Source organism: Mus caroli, unplaced genomic scaffold (genome assembly GCF_978045245.1).
Source record: "Mus caroli unplaced genomic scaffold, Mus_caroli_1 scaffold_15, whole genome shotgun sequence".
Lineage (NCBI taxonomy): Eukaryota > Metazoa > Chordata > Mammalia > Rodentia > Muridae > Mus > Mus caroli.
The window spans coordinates 54488681-54513840 of NW_028227270.1; the positions used below are offsets into that span (position 1 = coordinate 54488681).

The 25160-nt window shown below is 40.4% G+C and overlaps 1 pseudogene; it reads left to right on the top strand.

The window, feature by feature from the left end:
• The window catches only part of LOC110287752 (vomeronasal type-2 receptor 116-like), a 54199-nt pseudogene extending 35752 nt beyond the window's left edge, over positions 1–18447 (top strand).
• Positions 18448–25160: the final 6713 nt, after the last annotated feature.

Genomic DNA, 25160 nt, shown 5'->3' on the forward strand with positions numbered 1-25160 from the left:
ATGGGATGATCACCAAGAACAGCAGCTGTAATGGAGTGGATCAACCTGAGCATAGAGTGCTACAGAGGACAGAGATGGAGAAGTGATGCCAGCCCTTAGGAGGAGTCCAAAAGATCAAGTGGAATCCCAGACACTGAAAGAAGAAGCTGTAACATTGAACTTGCCTTGGAGACTCAAAGATGTTAAAGATGCCAGAGCCATGGGACACATGCTGAGGAAAGCTGCTAACAGGGAGTGGAACCAGCCCAGGAGGAAGGAGTTTGTTGCAGTCAAAAAAGATGAAAAAGGAGTGGAGATCTGAAGACCACTTTGACATCAGCCATGGAGATGCAGAGTTTGGAGTTTGCCCAGCTGGTTTGCGGCCTTGCTTTGGGGATTACAGTTAATTAAGTTGAATGAATCTCAGAAGAGACCTTGAACTTTGGACTTTTAACATTGTTGCAACTGCTATAGACTATGAGGACTTTGAAAGTTGCACTAAATGCATTTTGCATTATGCTATGTTTAAGTATGGTCCCCATAGACTCATGTTTTTGAACAAGTCTATGGGGACCAGGGAGTGGAATGTGATGGTTTGTATATCCTTGGACCAGGGAGTAGCACCATCTGAAGGTGTGGCCTTGTTGGAATAGGTGTGACCTGGTTGGAATGGGTGTGTCACTGTGGGTGTGGGTATAAGATCCTCACTCTAGTTGCCTGGAAGTCAGTCTTCCACTAGCAGCCTTTGGATGAAGACATAGAACTCTCAGCTCCTCCTGCGCCATGCCTGCCTGGATACTGCCATGCTCCCACCTTGATGATAATGGACTGAACCTCTGAACCTGTAAGCCAGCTCCAATTAAATGTTGTTTTTTTTTATAAGACTTGCCTTGGTCATAGTGTCTGTTCACAGCAGTAAAACCCTAACTAATACAGGTACTTTCTCTAGCTCCTCCATTTGGGGCCCTATAATCCATCCAATCGCTGACTGTGTGCATCCACTTCTGTGTTTGCTAGGTCCCGGCATAGCCTCATAAGAGACAGCTATATCAGGGTCCTTTCAGCAAAATCTTGCTAGAGTATGCAATGGTGTCAGCGTTTGGAGGCTGATTATGGGATGGATCTCCGGGTATGGCAGTCTCTAGATCCTTTCATCTCAGCTCCAAACTTTGTCGACAGAACAGTACTAACTGATTAGTCTTTTGTCCTAAGTGGAGCTAATAGTTGTGGAATTTCTTCTTTTTTAATTATAATTATTTTATTTGTTTACATCCCAGTCATTGCCTCCACTTCCTGGTCCCTCCTCCCATCGTTCCTCATCCATTCCTCCTCCCACTTGCATCTGAGAGGGAGCCCTCATCACCAGGCCACCCCCTTCTCAGGGGCCTCAAGTCTCTCCAAGATTAAATGAATCTTCTCCAACTGAGGCTAGACCAGGCAGTCCCCTGGTATATATGTGTCAGGGACCTCCGACCAACTAGTGTATGCTCCTGGTTGGTGGCTCAGTCTCTGGAATCTCCATGGGGTCTAGGTTACTTGAGACTGATGGGCTTCCTATGGGGCCACTCTCCCCTTCAGTTTCTTCAATTCTTCCCCTAATTCAACCATATGGGTCCCTGATATCAGTCCAATGGTTGAGTGTAAGTATCTGCATCTATTTCAGTCAGCTGCTGGTAGGGCCTCTCAGAGGACAGCCATGCCAGGCTCCTGTCTGTAATCACATCATAGCATCAGTAATAGTGTCAGGCCATGGTGCCCCCACACATGAGATGGATCCAAAGTTGGGCCGGTCATTGAACTGCCTTTCTTAGAGTCTCTTCTCCATTTTTAGTCCTGTAGTTTTTGTAGACTGGAACAATTCTGGGTCAGAAGTTTTGAGTGTGGATTAGTAACCAAGCCCCTTCCCTTGAGGCCCTGTCTCGCTACTGAAGGTAGACTCTTCGAGTTCACTCTCCCCAGTGTTGGGCATTTTGGCTAAGGTCACCCCCATTGAGTCCTGAGAGTCTCTCACCTCCCAGGTCCTACTTTCTAGAGGTGTTGCCTGTGCCCTAGACAGCTCTCCACCCAACCCTACCCGACGTGGGCAGTTGGGGATGAGTTTGTGCAGAATCAACCACACAGACTCTGGGAGCAGGTGAGAAACACTGCAACAAGCTCATCTTAGCATTGCTGCAAGCTCCTTTAATACCCTCCACCCACAGCCCCATTGGTCCCAAGAAAGCATCTCTTCTAAATAGCAGTTCCTGATTGACTGGCATCGTTTGCATTAGCAATCCTTGGTCTCTCCTTCAGACCTCAATTACATCCTACTACAGGAATGCTGGTGTCACAGGCAGTCCTCAATGAGTTCCTCCTGCAGGAGATGCTTTTGCAGCATTTACATAGACATTCATTCCCTCCATCATTCTTGCTACATAGAGAGTCTCCCCACCTCCCACCCCCTGAGGATGCATTTTTCCATTGATTCTCCTGGCCTTTTGGGCTTCTCTCCTCCTCACCCCTCCCCCACCCCATACCTGATCCTGTTCCCCTTCTCACCCCAACCCTGCCTCTCCTCACTTCCACCCAGGTCCCTCCTTCCCTCTGCTTCTTATGATTATTTGATTTCCCTTACTAAGTGGAATTGAAGCATCCTCAGTTGGTCTTTCCTTCTTATTAAAATTTGTATGGTCTGTGGGTTGTATCCTAGGTATTCTGTACTTTTTGGCTAATATCCACTTCTTAGTGAGTACAAACCATGCATGTCCTTTTGGGTCTGGGTTACCTCACTCGAGATGATATTTTCTAGTTCCATCCATTTGTCTGCAAAATTCATGATGCCCTCACTTTTAATAGCTGAATAGTATTCCATTGTGTAAATGTACCACATTTTCTGTATCCATTCTTCAGTTGGGTTTTTTCCAGCTTCTAGCTATTACAAATAAGGCTGCTATGAACATGATGAAGCATGTGTCCTTGTGGTAGGGTGGGGCATCTTTTGAGGGTGTGCCCAGGAGTGGTATAGCTGGATCTTCAGGTAGAATTATTTCCAGTTTTCTAAAGAACCACCAGATTGATTTCCAGAGTGGTTGTACCAGTTTGCAATCTCATCAGCAATGAAGGAGTGTTCTGTCACTTGAGTTTTTGATCTTAGCCATTCTGATTGGTGTGATGTAGAATCTCAGAGTCATTTTGATTTGCATTTCTATTGACTAAGAACTTTGAACATTTGAATTGCTCTTGGCCATTCAAGATTCTTGTTTTGTGAACTCTTTGTTTAGCTCTTTACCCCATTTTTAATTGGGTTATCTTTTTTTGGGGGGTTAACTTCTTGAGTTCCTTATATATTTTGGATATTAGCCCTCTATAAGATATAGTGTTAGTGAAGATTATTTCCCAATCTGTAGGTTGCTGATTTGTCCTATTGATGGTGACTTCTGCCTTACAGAAGCTTTCCAGTTTCATGAGGTCTCATTTATCAATTCTTGATCTTAGAGCCTGAGCCACTGGAGTTCTATTCAGGAAATTTCACCCTGTTCCAATGAGTTCAAGGCTCTTTCCCACTTATGCTTCTGTTAGATTCAGTATATCTGGCTTTACATTGAGGTCCTTGATCCACTTGGGTTGTTTGTTTGTTTGTTTTGTTTTAAGATTTATTTATTTATTTATTTCATGTATGTGAGTACATTGTCGCTGTCTTCAGAGACACCAGAACGGGCATCAGATTCCCATTACAGATGGTTATGAGCCACCATGTGGTTGTTGGGAATTGAACTCAGGACCTGTGGAAGAGCAGTCAGTGCTCTTAACTGCTGAGCCATCTTTCCAGCCCCCTTATCCTCTTGGGCTTGAGATTTGTGCAAGGTGATAAATAGTGATCTATTTTCATTGTTCTACATGCAGACCTTCATTTAGACCAGCACCATTTATGAAAGATGCTTTCTTTTTTTTCCCACTGTATGTTTTTGGCTTCTTTGTCAAAGATCAATTAGCTATAGGTGTGTGGGTTTACCTCTGGGTCTTGGATTCCATTCCACTGATCAACCTGTCTGTCTCTGTACCAATACCATGTGGGTGTTTTGTTTTGTTTTATCACTATTGCTTTGTAGTACAGTTTGAGGTTAGGGATGGTGATTCCCCCAGAAGATCTTTTATTGTTGACAATTGTATTGGCTATCCTGTTTTTTGTTTGTTTGTTTTGTTTTTCCATGGAAAGTTGAGAATTGCTCTTTCCATGTCTGTGAAGAATTGTGTTGGAATTTTGACGGGGGTTGCATTGAATATGTAGATTGCTTTTGGTAACATGGTCATTTTTCACTATGTTTATCCTACCAATCCATAAGCATGGGAAATCTTTCCAATTTCTGATGTCTTCTTTGATTTCCTTTTCCAAGGATTTAAAGTTTTTGTTGTACAGATCTTTCACTTGCTTGGTAAGAGTTACACCAGAATATTTTACACTATTTGTGGCTATTGTGAAGGTTGTTGTTTCCTAAATTCTTTCTCAGCATGTTTATCATTTGTATAAAGGAAAGCTACTCTTTGTTTGAGTTAATTTTTTACCCTGCCATTTTGCTGGAGTTTTTGTTTTGTTTTGATTTTTGTTTTGTGGTTGTTATTGTTTGTTTGTTTTGTTTTATCAGCTATAGGAATTCTCTGGTGGAATTTGGGGGGTTTCTTATGCATACTATCATATCATCTGCAAATAGTGACACTTTGACTTTTTTCTTTCTAATTTGTATCCCTTTGATCTCCTTTTGTTGTCTAATTGCGCCAGCTAAAACTTCACATACTATATTGAATAAGTAGGGAGAGAGTGGGCAATTGGCTCTAGTTTGTCTCCATTTAATTTGATGTGGGCTGTTGGTGTAGAATATATTGCTTTTCTTTATGTTTAATTATGTGCCATGAATTCCTGATCTCTCCAAGACTTTTTACATGAAGAGGTGTTGTATTTTGTCAGAGGCATTTTCAGCATCTATTGAGATGATCATGTGGCTTTTTTCCTTTGAATTTGGTTATATAGGGCATTACCTTGATGGATTTTCATATATTGAACCATACCGGCATCCCTGGAATAAGTCTACTTGATTGTGGTGAATGACAGTTTTGGCTTTGATTTGCAAGAATTTTATTGAGAATTTTTGCACTGATATTCATAAGCAAAATTGATCTGAAGTTCTCTTTCCTTGTTGTGTCTTTATGTGTCTTAGGTATCAGTGTAACTGGCTTCATAAAATGAATTAGGTAGCATTTCTTCTGTTTCTATTTTGTGGACTAGATCAAAAGATATTGGTATTAGGTCTTCTTTGAAGGTCTGATAGAATTCTGCACTAAAACCATCTGGCCCTGGGCTATTATTGTTTTTTTGTTGTTGTTGTTGTTGATAGGATTTTAATGACTATTTCAATTTCCTTAGGGGATATGGGACTGTTTAAATAGTTTAACAGATCTTGATTTAACTTTGGTACATGGTATCTGTCTAGAAAAATCTTCCATTTCATCTAGATTTTCCAGTTTTGTAGAGTATAGATTTTTGTAGTAAGTTCTGATGATTTTTTTAATTTCCTCTTTCTATTGTTATATCTCCCTTTTCTTTCTGATTTTGTTAATTTGGATGCAGTTTACATGTTCTTTAGTTAGTTTGGCTAAGGGTTTATCTATCTTGTTAAATTTCTCAAAGAACCAGCTGTTGGTTTTGTTGATTCTTTATTTTGTGCTCTTTGGGTGTTTTGTTTTGTTTTGTTTTGTTTTGTTAAGTTTATTGAGACAGGGTTTCTCTGTGTAGGCCTCACTGTCCTGGAACTCACTCTGTAAACCAGGCTGGCCTGAAACTCAGAAATTTGCCTGCCTCTGTACTCTTTGTTTCTTTTTTTTTAATTTTTAATATTTTTATTACATATTTTCCTGTTACATTTCCAATGCTATCCCAAAAGTCCCCCATAGCGCCCCCCACTTCTCTACCCACCCATTCCCATTCTTTTGGCCCTGGCATTCCCCTATATTGGGGCATATAAAGTTTGCAAGTCCAATGGGCCTTTCTTTCCAATGATGCCCGACTAGGCCATCTTTCGATACATATGCAGCTAGAGACAAGAGCTCCGGGGTTCTGGTTAGTACATCATGTTGTTCCGACAATAGGGTTGCAGATCCCTTTAGCTCCTTGGGTACTTTCTCTAGCTTCTCCATTGGGAGCCCTGTGATACATCCAATAGCTGACTGTGAACATCCACTCCTGTGTTTGCTAGGCCCCGGCATCGTCTCACAAGAGACAGCTATATTTGGGTCCTTTCAGCAAAATCTTGCTAGTGTATGCAATGGTGTCAGCGTTTAGAAGCTGCTTATGGGAAGGATCCCTGGATACGGCAGTCTCTAAATGGTCCATCCTTTCATCACAGCTACGAACTTTGTCTCTGTAACTCCTTCCCTGGGTGTTTTGTTCCCAATTCTAAGAAGGGGCACAGTGTCCACATGTTGGTCTTCATTCTTCTTGAGTTTCATGCGTTTAGTAAATTGTATCTTATATCTTGGGTATCCTAAGTTTTGGGCTAATATCCACTTATCAGTGAATACATATTGTGTGAGTTCTTTTTTTTTTTTTTTTTTAAGATTTATTTATTATATGTAAGTACACTGTAGCTGTCTTCAGACACTCCAGAAGAGGGCGCCAGATCTCGTTACGGATGGTTGTTAGCCACCATGTGGTTGCTGGGATTTGAACTCTGGACCTTTGGAAGAGCAGTCGGGTGCTCTTACCCACTGAGCCATCTCACCAGCCCTATTGTGTGAGTTCTTTTGTGATTGTGTTACTTCACTCAAGATGATGCCCTCCAGGTCCATCCATTTGGCTAGGAATTTCATAAATTCATTCTTTTTAATAGCTGAGTAGTACTCCATTGTGTAAATGTACCATAATTTCTGTATCCATTCCTCTGTTGAGGGACATCTGGGTTCTTTCCAGCTTCTGGCTATTATAAATAGGGCTGCTATGAACATAGTGGAGCATGTGTCCTTTTTACCGGTTGGGACATCTTCTGGATATATGCCCAGGAGAGGTATTGCTGGATCCTCCGGTAGTACTATGTCCAATTTTCTGAGGAACCGCCAGACTGATTTCCAGAGTGGTTGTACAAGCTTGCAATCCCACCAACAATGGAGGAGTGTTCCTCTTTCTCCACATCCTCGCCAGCATCTGCTGTCACCTGAATTTTTGATCTTAGCCATTCTGACTGGTGTGAGGTGGAATCTCAGGGTTGTTTTGATTTGCATTTCCCTGATGATTAAGGATGTTGAACATTTTTTCAGGTGCTTCTCTGCCATTCGGTATTCCTCAGGTGAGAATTCTTTGTTCAGTTCTGAGCCCCATTTTTAATGGGGTTATTTGACTTTCTGGAGTCCACCTTCTTGAGTTCTTTTTATATATTGGATATTAGTCCCTTATCTGATTTAGGATAGGTGAAGATCCTTTCCCAAACTGTTAGTGGTTTTTTTGTCTTATTGATGGTGTCTTTAGCCTTGCAGAAGCTTTGCAGTTTCATGAGGTCCCACTTGTCAATTCTCGATCTTACAGCACAAGCCATTACTGTTCTATTCAAGAATTTTTCCCCTGTGCCCATATCTTCAAGGCTTTTCCCCACTTTCTCCTCTATAAGTTTCAGTGTCTCTGGTTTTATGTGAAGTTCCTTGATCCACTTAGACTTGACCTTAGTACAAGGAGATAGGAATGGATCGATTCGCATTCTTCTACGTGTTAACAACCAGTTGTGCCAGCACCATTTGTTGAAAATGCTGTCTTTCTTCCACTGGATGTTTTTAGCTCCCTTGTCGAAGATCAAGTGACCGTAGCTGTGTGGGTTCATTTCTGGGTCTTCAATTCTATTCCATTGGTCTATTTTTCTGTCACTATACCAGTACCATGCAGTTTTTAACACAATTGCTCTGTAGTAAAGCTTTAGGTCCGGCATGGTGATTCCACCAGAGGTTCTTTTATCCTTGAGAAGAGTTTTTGCTATCCTAGGTTTTTTGTTATTCCAGATGAATTTGCAGATTGCATTTTTTCTAATTCGTTGAAGAATTGATTTGGAATTTTGATGGGGATTGCATTGAATCTGTAGATTGCTTTTGTCAAGATAGCCATTTTTACAATGTTGATCCTGCCAATACATGAGCATGGGAGATCTTTCCATCTTCTGAGATCTTCTATAATTTCTTTCTTCAGAGACTTGAAGTTTTTATTATACAGATCTTTCACTTCCTTAGTTAGAGTCACGCCAAGATATTTTATATTATTTGTGACTATTGAGAAGGGTGTTATTTCCCTAATTTCTTTCTCAGCCTGTTTATTCTTTGTGTAGAGAAAGGCCATTGATTTGTTTGAGTTAATTTTATATCCAGCTACTTCACCGAAGCTGTTTATCAGGCTTAGGAGTTCTCTGGTGGAATTTTTAGGGTCACTTATATATACTATCATATCATCTGCAAAAAGTGATATTTTGACTTCATCTTTTCCAATTTGTATCCCTTTGATCTCCTTTTGTTGTCGAATTGCTCTGGCTAGGACTTCAAGTACAATGTTGAATAGGTATGGAGAAAGTGGACAGCCTTGTATAGTCCCTGATTTTAGAGGGATTGCTTCAAGCTTCTCACCATTTACTTTGATGTTGGCTACTGGTTTGCTGTAGATTGCTTTTATCATGTTTAGGTATGGGCCTTGAATTCCTGATCTTTCCAAGACTTTTATCATGAATGGGTGTTGGATCTTGTCAAATGCTTTTTCCGCATCTAACGAGATGACCATGTGGTTTTTGTCTTTGAGTTTTTTTATATACTGGATTACGTTGATGGATTTCCGTATATTGAACCATCCCTGCATCCCTGGGATGAAACCTACTTGGTCAGGATGGATGATTGTTTTGATGTGTTCTTGGATTTGGTTAGCAAGAACTTTATTGAGGATTTTTGCATCGAAATTCATAAGGGATATTGGTCTGAAGTTTTCTATCTTTGTTGGGTCTTTTTGTGGTTTAGGTATCAGAGTAATTGTGGCTTCATAGAATGAGTTGGGTAGAGTACCTTCTACTTCTATTTTGTGGAATTGTGAAGAACTGGGATTAGATCTTCTTTGAAGGTCTGATAGAACTCTGCACTAAACCCATCTGGTCCTAGGTTTTTTTGGTTGGGAAACTATTAATGACTGCTTCTATTTCTTTAGGGGATATGGGACTGTTTAGATCGTTAACTTGATCCTGATTTAACTTTGGTACCTGGTATCTGTCTAGAAAATTGTCCATTTCATCCAGGTTTTCCAGTTTTGTTGCTTATAGCCTTTGGTAGAAGGATCTGATGGTGTTTTGGATGTCTTCAGGATCTGTTGTTATGTCTCCTTTTTCATTTCTGATTTTGTTAATTAGGATGCTTTCCCTGTGCCCTCTAGTGAGTCTGGCTAAGGGTTTATCTATCTTGTTGATTTTCTCAAAGAACCAGCTCCTTGATTGGTTGATTCTTTGAATAGTTCTTCTTGTTTCCACTTGGTTGATTTCGCCCCTGAGTTTGATTATTTCCTGCGACGTCTACTCCTCTTGGGTGAATTTGCTTCCTTTTGTTCTAGTGCTTTTAGGTATGTTGTCAAGCTGCTAATGTGTGCTCTCTCTAGTTTCCTTTTGGAGGCACTCAGAGCTATGAGTTTTCCTCTTAGAAATGCTTTCGTTGCGTCCCATAAGTTTGGGTATGTTGTGGCTTCATTTTCATTGAACTCTAGAAAGTCCTTAATTTCTTTCTTTATTCCTTCCTTGACCAAGGTATCATTGAGAAGAGTGTTGTTCAGTTTCCACGTGAAGGTTGGCTTTCTATTATTTATTTTGTTATTGAAGATCAGCCTTAGTCCATGGTGATCTGATAGGATGCATGGGACAATTTCAATATTTTTGTATCTGTTGAGGCCTGTTTTGTGACCAATTATGTGGTCAATTTTGGAGAAGGTACCATGAGGTGCTGAGAAGAAGGTATATCCTTTTGTTTTAGGATAGAATGTTCTGTAGATATCTGCCAGATCCATTTGATTCATAATTTCTGTTAGTTTCACTGTGTCCCTGATTAGTTTCTGTTTCCATGATCTGTCCATTGGTGAAAGTGGTGTGTTGAAGTCTCCCACTATTATTGTATGAGGTGCAATGTGTGCTTTGAGATTTACTAAAGTTTCTTTAATGAATGTGGCTGCCTTTGTATTTGGAGCATAGATATTCAGGATTGATAGTTCCTCTTGGAGGATTTTACCTTTGATGAGTATGAAGTGTCCCTCCCTGTCTTTTTTAATGACTTTGGGTTGGAAGTCAATCTTATCAGATATTAGAATGGCTACTCCAGCTTGTTTCTTCATACCATTTGCTTGGAAAATTGTTTTCCAGCCTTTCATTCTGAGGTAGTGTCTATCTTTTTCTCTGAGATGAGTTTCCTGTAAGCAGCAAAATGTTGGGTCTTGTTTGTGTAGCCAGTTTGTTAGTCTATGTCTTTTTATCGGGGAGTTGAGTCCATTGATATTAAGAGATATTAAGGAAAAGTAATTGTTGTTTCCTGTTATTTTTGTTGTTAAAGTTGGCATTCTGTTCTTGTGGCTGTCTTCTTTTAGGTTTGTTGAAGGATTACCTTCTTGTTGTTTCTAGGGCGTGGTTCCTGTCCTTGTATTGGTTTTTTTCTGTTATTATCCTTTGAAGGGCTGGATTCGTGGAGATAATGTGTGAATTTGGTTTTGTCGTGGAATACTTTGGTTTCTCCATCTCTGTTAATTGAGAGTTTGGCTGGGTATAGTAGCCTGCGCTGGAGTTTGTGTTCTTTTAGTGTCTGTATGACATCCGTCCAGGATCTTCTGGCTTTCATAGTCTCTGGTGAGAAATCTGGTGTAATTCTGATAGGCTTGCCTTTATATGTTACTTGGCCTTTTTCTCTTACTGCTTTTAGTATTCTGTCTTTATTTAGAGCATTTGTTGTTCTGATTATTATGTGTCGGGAGGTATTTCTTTTCTGGTCCAGTCTATTTGGAGTTCTGTAGGCTTCTTGTATGTTCATGGGCATCTCTTTCTTTAGATTTGGGAAGTTTTCTTCTATAATTTTGTTGAAGATGTTTGCTGGTACTTTGAGTTGAAAATCTTCATTCTCATCCACTCCTATTATCCGTAGGTTTGGTCTTCTCATTGTGTCCTGTATTTCTTGGATGTTTTGAGTTAGGATCTTTTTGCATTTTACATTTTCCTTGATTGTTGTGCCGATGTTCTCTATGGAATCTTCTGCACCTGAGATTCTCTCTTCCATCTCTTGTATTCCGTTGCTGATGCTTGTATCTATGGTTCCAGATTTCTTTCTTAGGGTTTCTATCTCCAGTGTTGCCTCATTTTGGGTTTTCTTTATTGTGTCTACATCCCGTTTTAGGTCTAGTATGGTTTTGTTCAATTCCATCATCTGTTTGGATGTGTTTTCCTGTTTTTCTGTAAGGACTTCTACCCATTTGATTATGTTATCCTGTTTTTCTTTAAGGATTTGTAACTCTTTAGCAGTGTTCTCCTGCAATTCTTTAGGATTTTTGTGCTTCCTCTTTACTGTCTTCTACCTGTTTACCAGTGTTCCTTTGTATTTCTTTAAGTGTGTTATTAAAGTCCTTCTTGAAGTCCTCTACCATCATCATGAGATATGCTTTTAGATTCGTGTCTAGCTTTTCCGGTGTGTTGGGGTGCCCTGGACTGGGCGAAGTGGGAGTGCTGGGTTCTGATGATGGTGAGTGGTCTTGGTTTCTGTTAGTAAGATTATTACGTTTACCTTTCGCCATCTGGTAATCTCTGGGGTTAGTTGTTGTCGTTGTCACTGTTTAAAGATTGGAGCAGAAGCTGTGTTCCACTCACCAGCAGTCTCAAAATCCTGTGGCGGGGGTCATGGGTAGCTGGCGGGTGTCAGCCGACCCTGCGCTCTAGCTACCCCGGTGCTGGTCCAGCCGGAAGAGGCCTGTGGTCCTACTCAGGCCTGTTTTCTGCTTCCCTAACTAATGCAGTCTCAGGTCCCACGCGCAATTGGATTGGAGCAGAAGCTGTGTTCCACTCACTAGAAGTCTTAAGATCCTGTGGCGGGTGTTGTGGGTAGCTGGCAAGTGTCAGCCGACCCTGCGCCCTAGCTACCCCGGCGCTTTTCTGACCGGAGAGGCTTGTGGCCCTACTGAGGCCGGATTTCTGCCTCCCCAACCAAAGCAGTCTCAGGTCCCGCGTGATTGGACTGGAGCAGAAGCTGTGTTCCACTCACCAGCAGTCTCAAAATCCTGTGGCGGGGGTCCTGGGTAGCTGGCGGGTGTCAGCCGACCCTGCGCTCTAGCTACCCCGGTGCTGGTCCGGCCGGAAGAGGCCTGTGGTCCTACTCAGGCCTGTTTTCTGCTTCCCTAACTAAAGCAGTCTCCTACTCTTTGTTTCTTAATGGTTGATTTTAGCTCTGAGTTTTACTCTTTCTTGCCATCTATTTTCCTTGGGTGTGTTTGCTTCTTTCAGTTCTAGAGCTTTCAAGTGTGCTGTTAAATTGTTTATATAGTATCTCTACAATTTCTTTTTTTCAAAATATTTTTATTAGGTATTTTCATCATTTATATTTCCAATGCTATCCCAAAAGTCCCCCATACCCTCCCCTCCACTCTCCTACCCACCCACTCCCCATTTTTGGCCCTGGCATCCCCCTTTACTGGGGCATATAAAGTTTGCATGACCAATGGGCCTCTCTTTCCAGTGATGGCCGACTAGACAATCTTTTGATACATATGCAGCTAGAGACAAGAACTCCAGGGTAATGGTTAGTTCATATTGTTGTTCCACCTATAGGGTTGCAGTTCCCTTTAGCTCCTTGGATGCTTTCTCTAGCTCCTCCATTGGGGCTCTGTGATCCATCCAATAGCTGACTGTGAGCATCCACTTTTGTGTTTGCTAGGCCCCGGCATAGTCTCACAAGAGACAGCTATAGGTCTTCCTTTATATGTTACTTAACCTTTTTTCCTTAGTGCTTTTAATATTCTATCTTTATTTAGTGCATTTGGTGTTCTGGATAATATGTTTCGGGAGGAATTTCTTTTCTGGCTTCATTTTTTTAAGAAGTATTTTTGGGGCTGGATAGATGGCTCAGTGGTTAAGAGCACTGACTGTTCTTTCGAAGGTCCTGAGTTCAAATCCCAGCAACCACATGGTGGCTCATAACCATCTGTAATGAGATCTGATGCCCTCTTCTGGTGCATCTGAAGACAGCTACAGTGTACTTAGATATAATAAATAAATCTTTAAAACAACAACAACAACAACAACAACAACACAGAGGGGTCTTCCCCAAAGTTAAAAATAAAGTATTTTTTACAAACATATGCACCCATTCATGCACCATGTTACTTGTTATCCGGTAATCATTTTTTTTTCTAGCACATTTTACCATCAAACATTAATATTTAGTATATAAATTTTCAATTATCAAAGAGGTATATTGTATTTTACTGTACAGGATTACTTCATAGAGTTGTATTTTCTGAAAGACATTAAGAAATTGGAGGAAATTCTCAATTTTGTCTTCCATTTATAAATATGCATATGTAATCATGAATCTCTTTTACTCTTTTAGATGTTTTCCTTGATGAAAACCTAGGTATTTACTAACCCTGTTGGAGAACTGGTGAACATGACTCATAGGGAATATCAGTGCATAAGAGTATGGCATTTGTATTATTTGGAATTTTCCACAAGGCCTTGGATTAAAAGTGAAAATAGTTGGGAGGCAGAGGGAGGTGAATTTCCGAGTTTGAGGCCAACCTGGTCTACAGAGTGAGTTCCAGGACAGGCAGGGCTATACAGAGAAACCCTGTCTCAAAAAACCAAAAAAAAAAAAAAAGTGAAAATAGGAAGCAATTTTCCTTGTTTCCCACAGAGCCAACAGCTTCTTATATCTGTCGACCTAGAGTGGGCCACAGGAGAGACATCGGTGTTTATACCAGAATTTTATATTTTTCATGATACCTAAATTTTAAAATATGAGGCAGTGAAGGCTCTGTGGTTGAGACCAATTGCTACTCTTACAAAAGACTATCCTCAATTACAAGCACAAACGTTTCATAACTCACTACTTTGAGTAAAAATGGTCATAGAAAAAAAGGTCGCTTGATTCCATGTTCAATTGTACCCACATGCCTATTAATCCTACACTACAGGAATATATTGATTACCTATATTTATTAAATATATATTAAAATTTTGTATACACACATACACCATCGAATTTTCTGATTCTGTGTGAACATATTTATAGCCCAATTAAGTATAGCACGTATTCATTAACAGAAATCTTCTCCAGATTTAAGTTTTCCTTTTTTTAAATATTTTTTATTAGGTATTTTCCTCATTTACATTTCCAATGCTATCCAAAAAGTCCCCAAGTTTTCCTTTTTTTATTGTGTATTTTTATTAGTTATTTTATATATTTACATTTCAAGTGTTATCTTGCTTCCATGTTTCCCCTCTTCTTTAGAGGATTGCCTTATCTGACATCAGAGGGAGGGGAGGACCATGATCCTGTGGAGGCTTGATGTCCCAGAATAAGGGAATGCTAGGGTGGTGAGGCAGGAGTGGGTGAGTAGATAGGGGAGCTCCCTCATAAAAACCAGGGGAAAGGGAGGAAGGTATAGGGGTTCAAGGTTTTCTTTTAAACTTAGGAAAGCTTCGTTAATTTTATGAGAGTCTTATATAGCATATTTTGTTCATGTTCATCAAACAAATCTTTCTTGATCTATCCTACCTTATTTCTCCATATACCTCTGTATTGTTATTTTTTTATGTGTAAATCATTAGAGAACTGATGCCAGATAAACATTCCTTTTGGATTAATCATTTTAGGAAGGAAAATTTTAAATTGCTTCAACCTAAATATTACATATCTAATATTACGTTGTGTATTAAATATTGTGACATTCAGTGCACTGCAGGGTAATACAAATAATAATGTGCCTGAAGTTGTTAAGTAATACTGATAATCAGAGGAATATTTATAGCCATATCTGTTAATGTCCCATATATCAATCTAAGGGTCATTATGCATATGATGTATACATGAACTACACTCACCCATACAAACATATACAATTTAGGCATTGCCTCAGGTTCCCTCCTACATGGGTAGTGTGGCATGTACTACTGGATTCAGGAAAATTCATCAGAAAGAAACAGCAGACTGCTGCTTTGATTGTGTTCAGTGCCCAGAAAATGAGGTTTCCAATGAAACAGGTACATGCTTGCATGCAGAAGAAAAACTGCTAAATTTGCATACCTTCTCTTTCCAAACAAGAAATATATGGTCTAGATGAAAATTGAAGATCTAAAATCTTCATGTTTCAGAAATTAATCAGTTAAATAAATATCAACCGCTTTTGGACCCAGCAAATAACCTGCAATATCTTCTTCAAACAATGTATTTCCCTCACAATATGATGGTTACTGATTTTGTTATATAGAAAATGTTTAGGGGATATATACATGTAACAAAGTTTTAAACAAAAAAATTTAGGCATAATTTATGGATATGTTTAATTTTCTTTGATCCTTTATACAAAGCAATTTGACTATATGATCGGTCAATAATCTTTTTCTCCAGTACCCAGCTTAGTCCCTGACAAAGACCAGATGCTCAGGGTAGCAGTTGTTGTTTAATGAAATATATTTTAAGAGCTTAGATGGTTTAAAGGATTAAGAATTTCCTGTGAAAGAATTAGAACAGGAGTGAAGATTTCAAGAATGTAACAAGAGATGGGATAGTGCTTATCATCAATCACAGCCTACTGAAGGGAAGAGAGTGAATGTGAATTTCAATAGCCTTCATGACCTACAGCTTGGAATGTATAGTTGGGAAGAAAGAGATTGTACCACAATGAGAGGGACATGCATATGTCTATGAGGCATACAGTTTCAAAAATGAAAATATTCCTTTATGCAAACTGTATTTGCATGAGAAATTAAATGTTCTAGTTCCTACATGTAAATAAAGACATAGGCACAATCCACAAAGCAACAAAGTACATAATGCGTTGCAACAACTGGCACCAACAATGATGTCTGCAAACTACCCATTTCTGTGAATAGTGAATTTATGGTTTGAGGAATTAAATAATCTGAGAGTATGCATATTATTTTTCATAATATTTTCTTTTTTGTATAATAAATAAATATTTTTTTCCATTCTCTATGATGATTTTTTCTTCCATTACAAATCATAGTTCAATAGACAGCAATCTTAGGTTCGTGGTTCCTACAGCAATAAGGAATGGGATAGATGCTCAGCACCAAATTGTTTATTGATATATCCTCTGAATAATACAAATTCACAATTATTAACTGCATAACAATGATATCTTATACAGGTTTATTGTTGTTCACCATCAAATATGGGACAGTGTATGATGTGTCCACATGATAAACATGCCAATTTAGAGAAAACCCACTGCCTCCAAAGAGCTGTGTCATTTCTTACTTATGAAGATTCATTTGGGATGGCTTTAGGTTGCACTTCCCTGTCCTTCTCAGCCATCACAATGCTAGTACTAGTCACTTTTGTGAAGTACAAGGATACTCCTATTGTGAAGGCCAATAACCGCACTCTCAACTATGTCCTGCTTATCTCTCTAGTCTTCTGCTTTCTATGCTCATTGCTCTTCATTGGACATCCCATTCAGGCCAGCTGCATCCTGCAGCAGGCCACATTTGGAGTATTTTTCACAGTGGCTATTTCTACAGTGTTGGCCAAAACAATAACTGTGGTCATGGCTTTCAATCTCACTACTCCAGGAAGAAGGATGAGAGGGATGATGATGACAGGGGCACCTAAGTTGGTCCTTTCCATTTGTACCCTAATCCAACTTGTTTTCTGTGGAATCTGGTTGGTAACAACTCCTCTCTTCTTTGACAGAGATGTACAATCTGAACATGGGAAGACTGTCATTACTTGCAACAAAGGCCCTGTCATTGCCTTCCACTTCGTCCTAGGATACTTGGGTTTCTTGACTCTGGGGAGCTTCACTGTGGCTTTCCTGGCTAGGAACCTTCCTGACAGATTCAAAGAAGCCAAGTTCCTAACTTTCAGCATGCTGGTGTTCTGCAGTGTCTGGATCACCTTCCTCCTTGTGTACCATAGCACCAGGGGGAAAGTCATGGTGGTTGTGGAGGTCTTTTCCATCTTGGCTTCTAGTGCAGGGTTGCTAATGTTATCTTTGTCCCAAAGTGTTATGTTATTTTAATTAGACCAGATACAAATTTTATACAGAACTACAAAGGTAAATTCCTTTATTGCAACTTTCATTGTATGAAAAGGTTAGATGATACTCAACATATCTTTTTCTTTCTCTTGACAAAAGTGTCTGACATTGTCGTTTAATTGTTTTTCATTTATATTTCCTGTCTCCAAAACAACCTTTGTACCACTCCCTGCACTCCTAAAATGCACATGGCTTCATATTTCATTAATTCTTACTGAATGTGTATATATATTTGCATATGCATATATATATTTTGAAATATAAATTGTAGAGACCGCGTAACATTGCATATATTTATGCTCTGAAGACTCATTATTTGGTACTATATGGCCAATCTTTAGACTCTGGTTGTCCCTGAAGATGACAACCTCTTCCATTCCAAGGTTTATAGTTTCCTATAAATGGTTGTGTAGGCTATACTTTGTCAGCTTACTTCCTTCCATGCTGGAATGCACACTGTAGTGACCCCTTTTCTCATTATGTTTTGGAGGTCATATTGGTAAAACTTCATAGTGTACCATTGGGGTCACAGGGCAATGTCAGGGTCATGGCAGAGAGTCTGAATCAGAAAACACTATAGAGGTCATGTTGGGGTCTGAATTCGGAGTTCACATGTGATGTTGGGGTCAGGTGTGAGGTCGGTTTCTTGTGATAGGTCAGAGGTTACCCTTGGTTTCAGGGGTCACAAAACCATCTGGGAGACACAGTGTGATCCCTGGCTGCACTTTGGCGTCACCCCTCGCCTCGCCCCCCACTATAGTTGCTCCACCTGGCCAGAGTCACGTGACCTGGGCAGTAGGGGAATGAGAGACATCTGGAGCACGAGGGCACCCTAGGGTGGCAGAACCGAGCCACAGACAGGGAGCATGATCTCAGTAACCCCTGACCTCTCTGCCTTGGCTGCGCTGCCTGCTGCACCACATGGATACCCCTGAGCACCAAGCCCACGCCCTTACCTCGCAGTCTGGACCCCTGCGGCCTCCCCGCGAGCCCCATCCCTGCGCCACGACCCGGGCGACCCCAAGAGGGCAGCACTGGCGGGTGGCTGGGACTTCCAATTCCTGTCGGGGTTCTGGGAGCAGCTGTGGGACTTCTGGCAGTTGCAGGGGGACCGGGCAGAGTCTCGGGGATCACGGGAGGGGCGGGACACCACCGGAGGGCTCTGTGATCCCGGATCCGCACCTGAGTGGTGAAGGTTGAGGGAGCAGGTGTGAGGAGGCTGTGTGTGACGTCACGGGGCCACAAGGGGAGGGGGAGGAAGGCGAGGGTGCTTCCCGACAGCAGTGGGCGCTCCCGCACCCCTGAGAGTAACCAGGAAGAGGACTGTGGGGTGACGCGGAGTGTCAGAGGGTCAAGCTTCCCCGCTCCCGCTGTTGCCACCAGTGTCTAAAAATGCATAGTTTAATCTTGCGCAGGGCCCAGTGCAGGGGGTGGGGTGGGTGTAAGAGGCTTGGGACGGTGTCGCACCTGCGCAGGGCGGGGCTGTGGGTAGAGTGATGGCAGGGGGCGGGGCGCCGTGGGATCAAATAAATAAAAACTAATAACACACATACAAATAAACATGCATGCATGCATACATACATACATACATACATACATAAATACATACAATAAATGGAACTAAATGCATGGTGCTATACACAGAGTTTGGATGCCACCCACCCACCCGACCTCCATCATATGCCTGCACTATCATACATACACAACATGCGTACACAACATACATACATACAGGTTCCTACTATCACACCAATGCACACAGTCACCACACACCCACCCACCAAATGCAACACACACGAACACACACACATGGATATATTTTGAAATTAAATTAAATAGATAATAACTATAAAATCAAAACCATAAATGCAAAAAGGTTTCTGGGGTCAACATTCTGCTGCCAATACACTAACAGAAAAACAAATCAAAAACACACACACAAACACACACACACAAACACACACACACAAACACACACACACACACACACACACACACACACATTACCTCCCTAGAATGAAAGAAAGGGAAAATAAAAGGAAGGTGTCCTTTGATCTCAACACTGGGGAGGTAGAGGCAGAGGCAGGACTCACTTGAAAGGCCTGCCTGGACTATCTAATATGTTTTGGCACCATGTAGAGAGACTTTGCCTCTCATAAATGAATAAATGAATACAGAAAATATATTCATCCATCTATACATGCATGTGCATGCGGTGGCTCAGAGGGCAAAGCTGCTGGCAGTTAAGGTCTAGGTAAAATAGTACGACCTAGATGGAATGTGAAGGCCTAGGTCAGATTAGTTAAGGACTAGGTAACTCTTACCTGGCTAGTCTGCCATTTTGTGCTGTTACTAATATTGCAAGGACACGTTGTCATATGTTGCTTCTGCAGTTACTCCCAGAGTTGATGACCTATTCTGTTTGGTTCTTTGTCCTCAGAAAACCAATCACAATAGAAGCTGGTCAAACTGCTTCCTTTGTTCTACAGTTACCCAGAATAAGCTTTGGACTGGAACAGACCACCCAGCAGCATTTCCTGCACCCACCCATGTATATGCTTTTGTGGCTTTTGCTCTTATAAGCTGCCCTTGGAATGGATCCCCAACATAAGAGAGACACCTGCTCCAATTTGATGGGTTCTAGTAAAGTGTAAGTTCCAAAGACCTCCCCAGGAACTGACATCCTACTTGGCATGTGGGCATGTGCATGTGCATGTGGAGATGTGCATGTGGACAACTAACTTCCTGGTTGGCAAGTTGAGACATGAATGTTAGACAAGGCAAGTCCCCCTGTCACAGTCAAATACCCCAACTAAAGGGAGCAGAATAATACCATAAGATACAATAGATTTAACATATAAATTCACAAAGTACTGTGAGAATATTTATTCAGGGTTTTGGAATAAGCAATATATATTCCCTCTTTCTAAGTTCTCAATGGCACCACATTTTAAAACTGTCATAGAACACCCTAGTATAAAAGTGAAATTACAGCAAATTGACAGAGTTTTTCTTATGAGACTATAGATATCCTGCAATTGGTACATTAAAAATACTTTATTCAGTATATCTGAAGAAAAATTACATTACCTAAGTAGTTATTCCCCTTCCAAATTGTACAAATATTGGCCATCCATGTCCTCTTTTTTTGTAGAGTTTTAGTGACATTTAAAAGGTCTGCTGTGATTATTTTAATTCAACAGAGCTGAAAGTATGAAAATGGTTGTTGTTTAATTTAGATGATAAAACACAAGCCTTTTGATGATCTTCCAATCTTTGTACATTCATTTGTTTTCAATGAGGCCTTACTGGATATAAATATTATTTAAATTATTAAAGTGTTTAATGTCTGAGTAATCATTCATATGTGTATATTTCATCTTCAAAAGCACAGATATGTTATTCTTATATGAGTGAATATAGTGTCCAGTATAAATATCATCTCCTGGTCTAGCAGAACTAAACTCTTTAAAACTAATTTAAAATCTACAGGTATACTAGAATTGGGATAGGGTTCAAAAAGATATCACTGTGACCAGATCTGTAGCCTTACATATATCATGTCCTTAAAAGTAGACATTAAAATGTAAATATATATTCTCATGTTAACTATTCCAAAGAAAGATTCAGAGCAATATTATCATTTCAAATTTATTTTACCTTTGGAGATTTATTGATTAAATATATTTTGTTTTTTATATTAATTTTTTAAGTTTAGTTTATTATGAATAACACTAACTTTGGCCAATTTAACCAGTTTACTTAAAATTTGTTTGCTATTAATTACATGATATGAATGACACACCATGTGTATATTCTAAACCATGTGTATATGTGTATATTAATAAAAAGCAAATATTAATAAACCATAAAGTTGCATTTACTGCTTGTCTGAGATTCCTTTTTCATAATTTTGATTGTCATGTGAAAACTTCACATACAGATCTTTAGTAAGCATACTTTTCGTTTGGGTAGAAAGTAAATCAGACGTGTCTAGAGCAAAAGAATACTGAAGGGCATTTTATTTCATAGGAAAATTAGCTGTGTAAATAACTGACAGTGAGGCCCAGAAGAGGGTAGCATAAATGGTCTTTGCTGGCAGCAGTCTGACTGGCTTTTGAAACTTATTCTTTGATTATCTGTTCGGTTTTGTGAATATCAAAGTCTTTGCTTCCTATGTTAGGATGCTAGTTTTGGAATTACATGGCTGGAAAAACTTTTAGGTTCATTTGAGAAGCCATTAAGTATGGAAGGTAGAATCTATAAGAATAAGAACAAAACAAAACATTAAGATATAGTAGGCCTAATATTTCTTTTTTGTATAATCGGGATACTACTGATTCAGTTGTACCATCAAGAATCCTGTTGTCCACCATTTTGTCTTGAACCATATGGTTATATTAACTAAATCTGTGGTGAAGACACATGGCCTATGCTATATTTATGATATCACTATCAAAGAAGAGCACCAAGTTCCATGACTGCTTCCATCTTATGAGGATCCCCAAGTGAAACTTAGATCAACCAATGCAGTAGTGGTTTTCTGTTCTATGTGAATTGGGCCCCTTGGTAAAGTAAAGAAATTTCCCATCAGGAAGTTCCAGATTCTTGGATAACCTCCTTTCCACTTTCCTGGCAGCAGGAAAATAGATGATAATATTATGAAAAAGAGGACTAGGAAGGCAGATGAGAGAAAAGATAGAAGCTGATTTCACATAGCACAGCAAATCCATTGCCCTAATCCTGAGCCTAGCCCTAACCATGATATTTCTTCTTTGTGTAACAGGGATACTATTGATTCAGTAGAACCATCAAGAATAATGGTGGCCACCTTAACCCTAACCCTGAGCCTAACCCTGGGACTTACCCTCAATCTCTTACCCTATCTTAAACCTCAAGCCTTATTTTCCTAACTACCCTAACCCTAATCTAACAACCCTTATCCTAATCCTTACCATAACCCTCTAATCGCCTCATCCTAACTCTAACCGTGCTTACTGTGGGGTATATTTCTTTTTCTTTCTTTTTTTTTTTTTTAGGTTTTTCGAGACAGGGTTTCTCTGTATAGCCCTGGCTGTCCTGGCACTCACTTTGTAGACCAGGCTGGCCTCGAACTCAGAAATCCGCCTGCCTCTGCCTCCCGAGTGCTGGGATTAAAGGCGTGCGCCACCACGCCCGACTGGATATTTCTTTTTTTTTTTTTTTTGGATATTTCTTAATTATACCTTTTAAGGTGAGAAAACCTTTCTTAATCTTGTTCTTTTGAGATGTTCAGGTCCATCTTTAATCTAGGCTATAGTTTCTTTTGGCAATATACATATATTTAAAAAAGCCTTCTTTTTTCTAAAATTCCTTTTTAATATTAATAGCCTGGCCACCCTTACATTTCTGGGTCAGATTGATACCTACAATGCAGCTAGAGTAATGGGCTATTCAAGCTACTCACCTTGATTTCAGGAAAAAGAAGGCAAGTGCTATGAGGAATGTTCAGGTAAGGTTTGAAGTAATCATCCTTACTCACTGAGGGGAGGAGCTGGCAGCAGAATAGCCTGAGCTGGAATGCTGGATTCTCCCCCCCCCCCCCCCCAAGGGCAAGCACAAATGCTAATGAGCTGAAAAGGGCTCAGGAGATCTGGAAAAGCTCCAGCCTTCGACAGGAAACACACTTTAACATTGAGGAGGGGTAAGACTCACTGGCCAATCAAGGTCTCCAGGCAGACATGCCAGTCAGACAAAGAGGCGGGAACTTCCGGATGCCTTTCTAGGATTTCGCTGTGGCTGTGCAGGCTAGAATGGTTAACTGTGTCCTTCTCTGAGATCTGCTGTTGGGTGCATTGAGGGGACCTCAGGAAGTTCTGAGATTTAGACATGGTGAGAACAGGATCACTGCCCACAATGGGTAGGGGCAGGTGGTTGAGGAGTGAGAGCTGGGGTGGTGGGTCCTTTCTGGGGCTGAATGGGAAGCATCACCCAGATGGGACCACCTGTGAGGTCTCAGGCAGTGACCTCTAAATCACTTCATTATCATAGCTAATTCTGAATCTGTCCAAAACATTTGGACCTGTTGCTTTATGTAGAAACATGGGTGGTTTCTTTGAATATGCAGCACAAAACGGTCCAAACACTTTTGTCTTTTCTAGTACACATTGAGAAGACAGATATGAAGCTAATAGGTCTGCTTCCATATGTTACTTGTTTTTGTTTTATTTAGCTTTTAATTTCTTTCTGTTGCAGTTTTTCATATTTCTTTGCTTTATATGTTTAGAGTTTTGACAGTTTGTGGCAGAAAGACTTTTTTGGTTCAATATGTTTGCTATTTTGGATGCTTCTTGTACTTTAATAGGTATTTTCTTCTTTAGTTTAGAAATTTTTTCATTTATGATTTCACTGAAAATATTTTCTAGACCTTTGAGCTGATATTCTTCTTCTATTCCAATAATTTCTACTTTTAACCTTCTCATATGTTGCAGAATTCCTGGTTATTTAGTGCCAGGAAACATTTGGAATCCATATTTTTTGACCAATTTATCATTTTTTTCTATTCATCTCTTAATGCCTGATAGTCTCTCTTGCCTTCCTGGCCCATGGGTGAACCTTGACTCTGGTTGTCAGTGTACAGCAAATTCAATGGCCTGCTCTTAGGGACTTAGCAAATGCTTAAGTGGTTACCTGTCTCCATCACCTTCTGCTGTTGTCAGGTGTGCTTTATATACATGAACCACCAGCTATAGCAGCTCTGTGCTTTGTTCCCTGTCTCTGTTTTCTGCACATACCCCCCCCCCCCCAATTCTATTTCCCTACCCTTGTGGCTGTTTCTCTCTGCTCTCTGTCTGTGTGCCTGTCTAAAGCTCTTTTGTGCACAGCTATACCTTCCCCCATGTTTCACTCCTTTCCCTTCTCCCAAACAACCATTTTTCCACTACATCTATTGAATGTTTTAATTTCTCAGGACCTGCTGTGATAGGACAGCTTGGATTTCTTGGTGATATATTTTCCTGGCTATTATTCATTATATTCATGTACTGGTGTCTAGGCCTCTATGTTTGAGGTGATTTGGTTTCTGGGTATGTGCTGTTTGGATGTGAATTTTATACCTGGGTTACTGGTTGATATATGGATTTATTTATTTATTTATTTATTTATTTTTGGTTTTCCGAGACAGTGTTTCTCTGTGTAGCCCTTGCTATCCTGGAATTCACTCTGTAGACCAGGCCTTGAACTCAGAAATCTGCCTGCCTCTGCCTCCCAAGTGCTGGGATTAAAGGCGTGCGACACCACACCCAGCTGATACCTGGATTTTCACTGTGTTGACTGAGGGTTGCCTCTTTAACGGACCTGTTTGGAGGGTATGTTCAAGAGGGAATGCTTACTAATGTTAGAAGCTGGAAAAAGAGGCAGGCAGAAAGAGATGATCTTAGCAACCCACAAGGAGCCATAGTCAGGAGAGAGATTAAGCTGCCTTTGCTGTTTGGTAAAGTTGTAGGGACAACTGTGAAAATTACATCTGGGATAGCACATAGTGTGGTAGATCTATGGAAGCTTACTTTGTGTCCTTCAGGCATGGCATGAGGTTGAGCAGTATGTGTCTGCCCAAGTAGGGGGCTGAGACAGAAGGATGAGGCAGGATAGGAAGGGTAGGTGGGGATTATCTGTGGTAGCTACAGGAGGCATGCACAGGGGGAGAGGAAACTTGTACTGGTATTTTGTCCCAGTGGTAAGGGCACCTGATATTAGGGTCTGCAGTAACAGATAGTGAGGTAAGTCTTTGGACAAATTAACTAGTCTACTGGCAGGCATGGCTTGTGGTTGAACAGGAGTATTTTCCAATTATAATGGGCTCAGGCACAAGGGTGAGTTGTAAAGCTCAACCAATTGCATTTTTGAGTGTATTTGAGCAAACATCCTA